At 41.5% G+C, this 13,601-nt stretch overlaps 1 protein-coding gene across 5 annotated transcripts in view; it reads left to right on the top strand.

Moving 5' to 3' along the window:
• Positions 1–13,601, top strand: part of COX18 (cytochrome c oxidase assembly factor COX18) — an 85,656-nt gene that overhangs the window by 15,088 nt on the left and 56,967 nt on the right. The window lies entirely within an intron of this gene.

Here is a 13,601-nt window from a genome sequence, read left to right as displayed (position 1 = left end):
TTTCTCATTTTTACACTTTTTGGTGATGATTTCTCTGTTTAAGATGGCCCCCGAGCACTAAGTACAAGAAGACTGTGATGTCTTCACAGAGAAAATATGTGTTAGGTAAGCCTTTTTCCAGTGTGATTTACAGTGCTACTGGCCATGAGTTCAGTGTTAATGAATCAACAATATATATTAAATAAGATGTCTTTAAACAGAAACACACATAGGACGTGATTATGTCTTGATTGGTTGATGAAATTGGTTGTTGTGACCAAAGGCTTGAAGGAGCCTAACTCTGAATTTCCTCTAGGAGTGATGGGTGGCTTTATAGAACAAAACTACCGTGAATAATGAGAATTGAATGTATTTCAGCCTATGCTGCACAGTTTTATAGTCATATGGTGGTTTAAATCAGGCATCCTTAAATTGAGGACCAATGGGCCACAAATCTAGCTCACGGCCCTTTTTTGTACAGCCTGAAAGCCAACAGTAGTTTTTACATTCTTATATGATTGAAAAAGAATGAAAAGATAATATTTTGTGACACATAAAAATTACGTGAAGTTCACATTTCAGTGTTTTGCTGGTGCACAGCCATGTTTGTTTATGTATTATCTGTGGCTTTCATGCTTCAACTGCAGAGCTGAGTGGTTGTGACAGAGATTTTATGTCACAGTGCTTCATACTGTGCTCAGCACACAGATCTTGGTGATGCGGTTATAACTCCACAGCATTTCGTGTGTACTGCCCTACTGCGATATTTTATTTTTTATTACCAGTTCATATCCAGTCAAAATAAGAAAAGTGGATTTTATATGTCATACTTTTAAAGCACAGTAGAGTATGGATTATTTTGTTACTGAATTAGATGGCAAAACATTGTGTTTATTATGCAGTGACACTATTGCTGTGCTGAAAGAACAGGATGTATGTTGACATTTCCAGACATCATGGTATTCCCAACTTGCAGGAAAGCGATGGTCAGAAAAAGTAGAAAATTTCAAGTGGAATATCTCATCACAGCAGAATGGATTTGAAAGAAAAACTCACAACTAATGGAAAATTCTCTTTCCTCTATACACTACCCACAGAACCCTTCTGGCCACCAAATGTGTGTGTGTGTTCTCCATACCAAGCAGTTCTCCAGTTCTTTGCAGGCACCAACTGAGTGTCCTACAATTTAGTTCAGTTCTGATACTACCTGGAGTTTTCACCTGAAAACTGGGTTTGCCTCTTGGTGGGTGTCCAGCCAAGAGACACAAACAAGCCAAAGATCAGGAGAAGAAAGGATTTATAACTTGCAGCAAGTAAGGAGAACACGGGGGATTTTCCAAAAGGAATGTCTCCCCGAACTGCAAAATTGGGGAAGTTTTAAGCTAAGGATATGTGCACATTCAGGAAGGGGCTAGAGCAGAGGAGAATTCAGCACAGAATTGGGGCAAAAGTCAACAGAGTCCAAGTTCCCAAGGGTCAGAAAAGGTTAACATCATCATTCCTTAGGTTCTGACCTATCTGAGGTCTCAGTGTGTAGTTACCATCCTCCACCTGGGTGGGGGCCTTAGTGCTTTCAGAACTCAAAGATAATGTATCAGATTGTTATGTATATCCCTTGAGGAGGAACTAGAACTCTCATCTCTGAACTGTTGTTTCTTGACTGCATTTCCTTTGTTCCTGCATTCCCTTATGATCATTGATCATAGAGACCTATTCAAGGGCAAGCATCCTAGGCAGGCTTAGATCACAAAATGGCTTAGGGCAAAAATGGCTTCTCTCACATCAAGGAAGCCATGCCTGGTTCACCCCCTACCTTATCTGCTTACAGAGTCAGTACAGATTGCACAGTCCCACAAGACTGCCCTCTGTCCCCGCCCCCCACTTCAGACACCAATCTGAAGTATTACCTACAACCTCTGCCCGACTTGGTTGCAAATCTGGGGTTCCCATAACCCTTTCCTTGGGTTTGATAATTTGCCAGAACAGTTCACAAAACTTAGGAAGGCATTTAACTATTATCCATTTATTATAAAGGATGCAACTCAGGAACAGCTAAATGGAAGGATTGCCTGGGTCAATGTATAGGGCTGGGTACAAAGAGCTCCTATACTCTGCAGGCTTCATTACGTAGGCACGAGTGATTACAGCATTGGTCATTGGTGATTGGATTCGGTCTCCAGCCCCTTTCCCCACCTGAGAGGTCAAGGGATGGGGCTGAAAGTTTCCATTTCAACCCTCTGATCTTGTGGTTGGTTCCTCTGACAAAAAGAAGCTGGGATTGAGAGATCTCATAGACTCCACCACCTTAAGAGATGGAGCAGTTAGCCACAATTCCAAATTTTGACGTTCAAGCCACGTGTTATTATCCTGTTGCTGCTGTAGTGAATTACAACAAACTTAGTGACTTAAAACAACACACACACAAAAACAAACAAAAAAACCCACATTTATTATCTTACAACTCTGGGGGTCAGATGTCTGAAATGGATCCACAGGGCTGCATTCCTTCTGGAGGCTCTAGGAGAGACTCTAGTTTCACACATACCCAGTCTCTCTCTCTCTTGTCTTATCTCTTTCTTTCACTATGACTCTCCTGCCTCCCTCTTACAAGGACTCTTGTAATTATATTGGGCTGCTCTGATAATCCAGGATAATCTTCCCATCTCAAGATCCTTAATTTAGGCACATTTTTTTGACCTTGTTTCTCATGTCTAAGCACTACCACTTCTTTTTTTTTTTTTTTCATCTTTATTGGAGTATAATTGCTTTACAATGGTATGTTAGTTTCAGCTTCACAACAAAATGAATCAGTTATATATATACATATGTTCCCATATCTCTTCCCACTTGCCTCTCCCTCCCTCCGACCCTCCCTATCCCACCCCTCCAGGCGGTCACAAAGCACCGAGCTGATCTCCCTGTGCTATGTGGCTGCTTCCCACTAGCTATCTACCTTACGTTTGGTAGTGTATATATGTCCATGCCTCTCTCTCGCTTCTCACCGTTTACCCTTCCCCCTCCCCATAGCCTCAAGTCCATTCTCTAGTAAGTCTGTGTCTTTATTCCTGTTTCACCCCTAGGTTTTTAATGACATTTTTTTTATTAAATTCAATATATATGTGTTAGCATACGGAATTTGTCTCTCTCTTTCTGACTGACTTCACTCAGTATGACAGACTCTAGGTCTATCCACCTCATTACAAATAGCTCAATTTCGTTTCTTTTTATGGCTGAGTAATATTCCATTGTATATATGTGCCACATCTTCTTTATCCATTCATCCGATGATGGACACTTAGGTTGTTTCCATCTCTGGGCTATTGTAAATAGAGCTACAATGAACATTTTGGTACATGACTCTTTTTGAATTATGGTTTTCTCAGGGTATATGCCCAGTAGTGGGATTGCTGGGTCATATGGTAGTTCTATTTGTAGTTTTTTAAGGAACCTCCATACTGTTCTCCACAGTGGCTGTATCAATTTACATTCCCACCAACAGTGTAAGAGGGTTCCCTTTTCTCCACACCCTCTCCAGCATTTATTGTTTCTAGATTTTTTGATGATGGCCATTCTGACTGGTGTGAGATGATATCTCATTGTAGTTTTGATTTGCATTTCTCTAATGATTAGTGATGTTGAGCATTCTTTCATGTGTTTGTTGGCACTCTGTATATCTTCTTTGGAGAAATGTCTGTTTAGGTCTTCTGCCCATTTTTGGATTGGGTTGTTTGTTTTTTTGTTATTAAGCTGCATGAGCTGCTTATAAATTTTGGAGATTAATCCTTTGTCAGTTGCTTCATTTGCAAATATTTTCTCCCATTCTGAGGGTTGTCTTTTGATCTTCTTTATGGTTTCCTTTGCTGCGCAAAAGCTTTTAAGTTTCATTAGGTCCCATTTGTTTACTTTTGTTTTTATTTCCATTTCTCTAGGAGGTGGGTCAAAAAGGACCTTGCTGTGATTTATGTCATAGAGTGTCCTGCCTATATTTTCCTCTAAGAGTTTGATAGTTTCTGGCCTTACATTTAGGTCTTTAATCCATTTTCAGCTTATTTTTGTGTATGGTGTTAGGGAGTGATCTAATCTCATACTTTTACATGTAGCTGTCCAGTTTTCCCAGCACCACTTATTGAAGAGGCTGTCCTTTCTCCACTGTACATTCCTGCCTCCTTTGTCAAAGATAAGGTGACCATATGTGCGTGGGTTTATCTCTGGGCTTTCTATCCTGTTCCATTGATCTATATTTCTGTTTTTGTGCCAGTACCATACTGTCTTGATTACTGTAGCTTTGTAGTATAGTCTGAAGTCAGGAAGCCTGATTCCTCCAGCTCCGTTTTTCGTTCTCAAGATTGCTTTGGCTATTCGAGGTCTTTTGTGTTTCCATACAAATTGTGAAATTTTTTGTTTTAGTTCTGTGAAAAATGCCATTGGTAGTTTGATAGGGATTGCATTGAATCTGTAGATTGCTTTGGGTAGTAGAGTCATTTTCACAATGTTGATTCTTCCAATCCAGGAACATGGTATATCTCTCCATCTATTTGTATCATCTTTAACTTCTTTCATCAGTGTCATAATTTTCTGCATACAGATCTTTTGTCTCCTTAGGTAGGTTTATTCCTAGATATTTTATTCTTTTTGTTGCAATGGTAAATGGGAGTGTTTTCTTGATTTCACTTTCAGATTTTTCATCCTTAGTGTATAGGAATGCCAGAGATTTCTGTGCATTAATTTTGTATCCTGCTACTTTACCAAATTCATTGATTAGCTTTAGTAGCTTTCTGGTAGCATCTTTAGGATTCTCTATGTATAGTATCATGTCATCTGCAAAGAGTGACAGCTTTACTTCTTCTTTTCCGATTTGGATTCCTTTTATTTCCTTTTCTTCTCTGATTGCTGTGGCTAGGACTTCCAAAACTATGTTGAATAAGAGTGGTGAGAGTGGGCAACCTTGTCTTGTTCCTGATCTTAGTGGAAATGCTTTCAGTTTTTCACCATTGAGGACGATGTTGGCTGTGGGTTTGTCATATATGGCCTTTATTATGTTGAGGAAAGTTCCCTCTATGCCTACTTTCTGCAGGGTTTTTATCATAAATGGGTGTTGAATTTTGTCAAAAGCTTTCTCTGCATCTATTGAGATGATCATATGGTTTTTCTCCTTCAATTTGTTAATATGGTGTATCACGTTGATTGATTTGCGTATATTGAAGAATCCTTGCATTCCTGGAATAAACCCCACTTGATCATGGTGTATGATCCGTTTACTGTGCTGTTGGATTCTGTTTGCTAGTATTTTGTTGAGGATTTTTGCATCTATGTTCATCAGTGATATTGGCCTGTAATTTTCTTTCTTTGTGACATCCTTGTCTGGTTTTGGTATCAGGATGATGGTGGCCTCGTAGAATGAGTTGGGGAGTGTTCCTCCCTCTGCTATATTTTGGAAGAGTTTGAGAAGGATAGGTGATAGCTCTTCTCTAAATGTTTGATAGAATTCGCCTGTGAAGCCATCTGGTCCTGGGCTTTTGCTTGTTGGAAGATTTTTAATCACAGTTTCAATTTCAGTGCTTGTGATTGGTCTGTTCATATTTTCTATTTCTTCCTGATTCAGTCTTGGCAGGTTATGCATTTCTAAGAATTTGTCCATTTCTTCCAGGTTGTCCATTTTATTGGCATAGAGTTGCTTGTAGTAATCTCTCATGATCTTTTGTATTTCTGCAGTGTCAGTTGTTACTTCTCCTTTTTCATTTCTAATTCTATTGATTTGAGTCTTCTCCCTTTTTTTCTTGATGAGTCTGGCTAATGGTTTATCAATTTTGTTTATCCTTTCAAAGAACCAGCTTTTAGTTTTATTGATCTTTGCTATCGTTTCCTTCATTTCTTTTTCATTTATTTCTGATCTGATTTTTATGATTTCTTTCCTTCTGCTAACTTTGGGGTTTTTTTGTTCTTCTTTCTCTAATTGCTTTCGGTGCAAGGTTAGGTTGTTTATTCGAGATGTTTCCTGTTTCTTAAGGTAGGATTGTATTAAGCACTACCACTTCTAAATCAAGATCTGTGGAGATGAATGTACTCCTCTGTCTTCCATGTTGCTACTGCACTATCTAGATCTAAGGAGTCACTCCATCTCCCATCATCTCCCTTTTTTTTCCTATCTGTAGCCCCCTGTTTCTTTTAGATGGTGGTGGGGAGAGCAGGGTCACTTTCTGACACTATTTAGAGTAATCCCTCCAGGTTGTGTCTTGGACGTTAATGTCAGTGCCTTGGGCAGGGTGTGTTTTCTCCCTACCATCTTCCTGTGGGCAGGAGCTTACTAAAATGCCTTACCAAGATAATCCTGACCATGGTCTCTGACATCATCCACCTCAGGGAACCTAACCCGTCCACCACTACATATGATAAGCTTCCAGTAGTCAGTTGTTTATATGTCTGGAATGCACAAGTGACATTTCTGGAACCAATATCTGGCTTGCCATTCCTGTTGCTGCACATGAGTAACTTGTCTTTTCTGTATGTCAGTGATGTGCTGAACTGCCCAAGGGGTAAGATGTTCATTCCCCCAACTCAGCTCCAGCTTGACAGCTCTGACACCTTGTCACTTACCCTAAAATTGTTTAATGGAAGCAGGGCACATATTCAGAAATCAAAAAAGGTGAGTCCGTCATGCAGCTGGTAATTCCTGGTGGCCTTGTAGGCGTGGCAACCCACACATTGGCTCCATTGTTATTTTCTATATGCAGAGTGGCTCACATTCCTTGTCGATGAAGTTCTATTAAAATTCTCAGATTTGGGGGTTTTCTGAGGATAAAAGGGAATAGACGTTTTTTTAAAAAAGCCCTGCCAAATGAGACATTTCTTTAGTAACCACCTCTCAGTCTTTCCCCCTTGACCACATAGAGTAAAGCAGAGATATTTTTCCCCATAATGTCTAGGCTAGAATTTGGCCTTCTTGAGGGTAGGAAGTAAAGTGATTGATCCACCAACAAAAGTGTGTATACAGATATTACTCTCTGATTTTATGAAAAAACTTTATGGGTATGAATTCTATGAGTTTGTTCATTAAAATTATCCTGGATAGCCCACTGTGGTGGGTAATGTGCTCAAATGAATGCACTGGCCACCAGAGTCACATTTTAGTCAAGACACTCAGCTCTCTTTGTCCTGGAGAAGAAGCATTTCTACATGAGCTCTCGGGGTGCCTCTGTTCCCCAGATGTCCAAGGTTAAGATGCATAGACCTCAGCCTCCCATGGGCAGCATTTCTGAGGAGGTGCCAGCTGCACCCACAGCCACTTTTTTCAAGAATGCTTTTATTCCCATTTCATCCTCACAACTAGGACTCAGTTCTCCCTTCACCCCATCTGAAGCTTCAGATGTTCCAGACAGACTTTCACCAGTCCTCAACCTCCATCTGAGATACAGTAGGGTTAGGTTGATATGATTTAGGGCTTTATACGTGCCCAGGTACAGAGGCGTGGGTTGTCGGGTACCTGTCTACTCGCCACTTTCTCTCTCCTCCAGTATTCCGTACTGTTCTGATGCTCTTGCTGGTGGGACACATGAATCTCCATGGTTACCCCAGACTGAAAATAGATGCTGAAATTATAGTTTGAGAATACTACCTTACAGTAGTCCTGGGAAGCATCCAGTTTACACAGAATAGGAAGATAAGGGAGTAAGTATGAGCTCACACTTGAAATGGTACCTCTTCATTCTGTAAATTTATATCTAATAGCCCACTCCAGTGCTAAAGATTCTAGTTTGTACTTTGTTTTTTTTTTTTTTTTTTTTGGGTGTACCACGTGTCTTACAAAATCTTGATTCCCCAACTAGGGATTGAACTTGGGCCGATGGCAGTGGAAGCAAGGAGTCCTAACTACTGGACCACCAGGGAATTCCCTAAAAATTCTGGTTTGTAAGTGGAGTACAAAGCTCTGTAATTCCATAGTCCCTCAACTAGCAAAGGCAACCAGCTGTTCCTGTTCTTTTGTTCTCTGGAATCATCTTATATTGCACTGCCCCTAAGCCTTCCAAACAGATGTGAGTGTGTCATATGTAGGTCAGATGTTGGTACAGTGACACTGAGAAGTCAATCCACTTATGCATAGAATGCTTGCCTGCTGGCTTCTTCTCCCAGTGGGACCAGAATAGAATGACTCCACTCCTCTCTCAGTGCCCAAGACTGCTGGGGGTCATCAGAGGAGAGAGAAGACAAGGTGGTAACCTAGTGAAAGTGTAGCCTCAAGTCAAAATAGTGAGAGGAATTGGAAATCCAAATCCTTAAAAAACAACAACAGCCCACTGATAACTCCCAGGTATAAGGTCTCTAGTTCTCTAAAGTGCATGAGACAGGGCCAGTGTTTGAGCAAGTCTTCCAAGGGATTTTGTGTTTGCCTTTGGCTGAGATAACAGGTGCGCCACATATTTGACAGGGATACAGTAGATACAGTACAATTGACGAGTACCATGAAGTTTCAGATTCGCCTTTTTGAGATGGTCTACTGCTTTATTTTTATTTATTAATAAATTATTTTTGGCTGCATTGGGTCTTCGTTGCTGTATGTGGGCTTTCTCTAGCTGCAGCGAGTGGGGGCTACTCTTCGTTGTGGGGCGTGGGCTTCTCATTGTGGTGGCTTCTTTTGTTGCAGAGCAGGGACTCTAGAGCGCAGGCTCAGTAGTTGTGGCGCACGGGCTTAGTTGCTCCGCAGCATGTGGGATCTTCCTAGACCAGGGCTCAAACCCCTGTCCCCTGCACTGGCAGGTGGATTCTTAACCATTGTGCCAGCAGGGAAACCCTGGTCTACTGCTTTAAAGTCTCTTCTCTTGTTCTTCCAAAGAGTTACCAAATATAATGAGATTGTCTAGATGCACCATTATGTCCAGGGAATTTGTGTTCCCAAGCACTTTCTCTAGATCAGCTGCTGAAAGGTAGTTGGAATCCCAGAGGTTTGGTGTTTTTGTTCCCTAAAATGTAGGATTAACTTTTTTTTTTTTCCTGAGCTAGACCTTTCCTTTGTTTCATCTAACTTTTCCTTTCTTGCCATAAGACTGCTTTTGACTCGTCTACAAGGTTTTTCTTCTCTTTTATTCCCAGGTATATTCAGATATTATGTGCACACTCGCCTCTCTCTGAGGCCAAATGGGTTTAAAGTCTTCAAATGGGTTTAAAATGGTATCAGTTCAATTGGTCTGAGGGGTCAGATTGCAGGTCTGCTGCAATCAGACAAGACTTAGCCTGCTCTGGAAGGAAGTATTCTTCTTGCTTTCTTTGGGAAAGAAATTGTGGACCTGGGGTGATATTAAATCAAAACTTTATCTCATGCAGTATATTGAAGGGAAAGGGATTGTTTCCCCCTATCTTTTGTTGTAGACAGTAACCACCCAGACCACCATTAGCATAAATCTTTATTCTAAAATACTGGCCCTGAGAAGGTACAATGGAACATTCTGACATGGGGGAGGAGGGCAAAATTGTATAGAGTTTAGCACGAAGGGTCACTTAACATTTAGATGATTTGGAAAATTAGTCAAGGGTGTTCTCCTTAGAGTGAGGAATAGTTTGTGCTGATTCATAGCCGTGGTTTGGGCATGGATTTTATCAAGAGCAGTGGAGAACAACAAGGGGCTAAGGTCATATGTAGAAGGGAGTAGAGAGGAACAGTTGCAGGGACCCAGTGGAAGGTTCTCGGGTCTCTTACACGATTTTTTTCTCTTACACTATTTTTAATGTATATATAAAGACCAAGCATGTTTTGCAGACAGAAAGAAGGCTATTTCATAATAATTTCACAAGCATTGTACATTCACTTTCTTTGTAGCATTATGTACCCTCAGAAGAGACAGACAGATAATTGCAGTACGTAGTTGGAAGAACAAGAGAGAGTTTTCAGGATCTACCAATTCATCTGATTTCCATGAGAACTAAGATCACTATGTGGTAATAGCAGAGGGTCCCAGGGTTTCCCACAACAACAGGGTGAGTCCTCTGGGAAAATACCCATTTCTTAAATTTAGGAAACCTGTTACCACGGACCACCACCACTGAGCACTGGCTCAGCAGTTTCAGCATTTTGAAGTCCCAACGTGGGATATTGATGTGTTTTAGCCCATTTGTCCCATACCATACTCCACATGTCTTAATTTTGTTGCACTCCAATATCCAGGCACTCTGACATTAATATGATGCTTAAGTTAGTCATTTTCTCTAATAAACCATTTTTTTCTAGGATACTCCCTAAAAAGTAGAGGGCTTCATATTGCCAGTGTATTTTCTGTCTAGCATATTTTACATCCCATTCAATGATAGAGAATACCTAAATCCTGATTTATAGTTTACTTTTCCATTACTTAGATTATAAGACCTCTTTTGATCACAGTAAGTGGCACCCTAATTCAATCTAACTTCAGAAAAAAGAGGTTATATTTATTCATATAACTACAAAGTTTATAGGTAATGTTGGGTTTAGGCATGGGTGGTCCTAGAAGTTTAAACAGTGTCCTCAGGACCATTTTCTTTTATTTTTCAACTTTGCTTTCCTTTGGGTTGGCCTGATTTTTGAAGCTCAAGTGGCAAATATGGCCACTAGTAGCTCTAGGCTCACAATATCTCTTCAGTTAGTGCTTCCTGTACTTCTAGAAAATGTTCTAGGGAAGACCTTGATTGGCTTGTGTGGGTGTAGTATATTGTTTGGCCGGATATGGGTTACGTTTACCACTCCCAGATCCAGTGTTGGGGTAACTCCAACCTAAACCATGTGAATGGAATGTTGGGAAGGAATGGATTTTCAAAGGATACAGGACTTCTCCATCCAGCTCCTTAGCTGCTCAGCAGCATATGTATATATAATATAATTTATTATAATGTAATTAATATTAATATATAATTATGTAGAATTAATATCTTAATATAATTTGAACGTTACATTTGTTATATATAAATATGTAATTATATAAATATATAACTTAAAACATAATGTAACTATTTCTCCTTAACCGAAGACAGCCCAAATTTTCATATAATTCCTGCATTTGCTTTTATTTTATTTTTTAATAAATTTATTTATTTATTTAGTTTTGGCTGTGTTGGGTCTTTGTTGCTGTGCACGGGCTTTCTCTAGTTGTGGCAAGCAAGGGTTACTCTTCATTGTGGTGTGCGGGCTTCTCATTGCGGTGGCTTCTCTTGTTGCAGAGCACAGGCTCTAGGCGCACGGGCTCAGTAGCTGTGGCTCACGGGCTGTAGAGCGCAGGCTCAGTAGTTGTGGCGTGCGGGCTTAGTTCCTCCGCGGCATGTGGGATCTTCCCGGACCAGGGCTCGAACCCGTGTCCCCTTCATTGGCAGGTGTATTCTCAACCACTGCGCCACCAGGGACGCCCTGCATTTACTTTTAGATCCAAGGTCTTTGAATAATTTATATGCCTCTCAGTTAGGTTCATGAGATTCTACATGGTAAGAAATATACTTACGTGTCCAATAATAAGTAGTGGAAGGGAAAGAAAACAGGAAAAGTTCCCATTTGAGGTAGGGAAGAAGGGAAATCACCGCGTGGCTGCAGGTTCCTAGTGCATGCACACACACAGCCCCTGGGGCTCCCTGACGGGGAAGTAAAGCTGTTTTAGTTTGTCTTGCCCACAGCCGCAGGTGAGATGAGCACTGGGAGGGCTTCCCTTCTGGAGCTGCACCAGTTCCCTTTTGGTACTGCTTTTCCTGCCTGGGAGGCACCTTGGGAGTTAACAGGCTTGTGGTTCTGCTGGCAAAATATTTACTTTGAAACCGTTCCAGCCTTCCCCTTGACTTGCTTTCTCACAGTTCCATGGTCTAGCAAGCAACGCCAGAGAGCTTGTTGATGTGTGGTCTGTGAGTCCTGACCCTGTTTAGGGGCAGGCCTTACTGCACTGCCCATCTTCTGGTTCTCTGCTTACTGCTTCTTACGGACCTGTTTTTCAGAAACTATAGGCTGCGTGTCGTTCTGCAGAGCAAACCTCCTCCTCACTGCTAGGCTGCATCCCAGTGCATTGCTGTTTAGAATGGCAGTACTTATTATCATTGCTCGGCAGAAAGAGGACTGAAGGAGGTAATGCTGGGGAGAGGCAGTGCAGTGGGGAAAGATTTTCCTGTTGGGACCTGTAGGTGACACTGGGCCACACCTCTCCTATAGTGACAGGAAAACAATAGAGAGTGTCCAACTCCACCTGGCAAGCTCCTGCTTTGATTTTTACTTTCCTTTAGTTCTTCTAAGTCCTAGGGAAAAGGGCCTGGGCCAGCCAGACTGCATTGTCACAAACAGTATGGAGGACGGGCCTCTGGGGTATAACACTAAACGCTATGGCCAGTCAGTCCCAGCAATCCTGGGTCTTTTCCAATACTCAGAAGGGATTCCCCAGGAGTTTGCCATCACAGGGCCAGCTCAGCAGAAACAGAAAAATATGGCCCTGAACTCGTGAATAAGAGCCTGTTTTTAAAACACAGCTGAGCTTCTGGTAGTGCCTAATCAAATAACTAATTCGTTCTTCTTCGTGGTCCTGAACCCAGGCCATGGCAGTGAAAGTGCCAGGTCCTAACCACTGGAGCACGAGGGAACTCCCTAGCCATTTTATTTTTAAGTTGTCTGTACTGGCTATCTTCAGTCTCTCATTCTTCACTCCCTCCCACTCTCCATTACTTTGACCTTTTGCATTGTGCTCTAGTTCACTAATTTGTTCTTCATCTGTGTCTATTCTGCAGTTATGTCTACTCAGTGTTCTTAGTTTCATTTTGTTGCAGGAAGGGGGACCCCTTCCAGGGCCCAAGAGTGGGCCCTTGTCTAACACTTGGAAATGAATTGTCCAAGGAGACACACGTGCTGACAAAGCAAGAGACTTTATTGGGAAGGGGCGCCCGGGCGGAGAGCAGGAGAATAAGGGAACCCCGGATAACTGCTCTACCACATGGCTCACAGTCTCAGGTTTTATGGTGATGGGATTAGTTTCTGGGTTATCTCTGGCCAATCACTCTGACTCAGGCGCATCGCTCAGCCAAGATCAATTCCAGTGAGAAGGATTCTGGGAGGACATGTGGACTGGCTTCTCCTGCCTCCTTTTGACCTTTCCTGAATTCTTCCGGCTGGTGGTGCCTTGTTAATTTTGTGTTCCTTACCAGGACCTCCTGTTTAAGATAACTCATACTAGTAGATACTATTGGGCCTGGCCAGGGTGGGCGGTTTCAGTCAGTGGTTCCTTTGACAATTTCAGTTACAATATTTAAAAGTTTATTTGTTCTAATCAATTCTTTTTTCACAAAAGCCGACGTTTGCTACATGGGTAAGCCTACTTTTGCTACATGGATCTGTTTAATGATTCTGAAGGTATTAATTATACTTCTTTTAAAAGAACTTTCAGTTTTATTTCCTCGGGAGTTAGTTCTTTTGCGTATTTAGGTCGATGCTTATATTTCAGGGCACGATTTTACTTAACTATTTGGTCATTCTTGGTTGTATTTTTGTCTTTGATTTAACTTTCTTCTGCTAGCATCTGTTATTGTAGCAGCCTCCAGTAATTGTGAGGAAAGGCTGCAAGGCAAAAGGTGTCAATAATGTCTTCTTCTATGAGGAGTGCTCCTTGTTCCTCTCAAGTGTAGCTGGCCACTCAGGACATTAC

The sequence above is a fragment of the Stenella coeruleoalba genome (genome assembly GCF_951394435.1).
Source record: "Stenella coeruleoalba genome assembly, chromosome: 4".
Classification (NCBI taxonomy): domain Eukaryota; kingdom Metazoa; phylum Chordata; class Mammalia; order Artiodactyla; family Delphinidae; genus Stenella; species Stenella coeruleoalba.
Note: the sequence above shows the minus strand (reverse complement) of the source record. Positions and strands in the feature narration are given on the sequence as shown.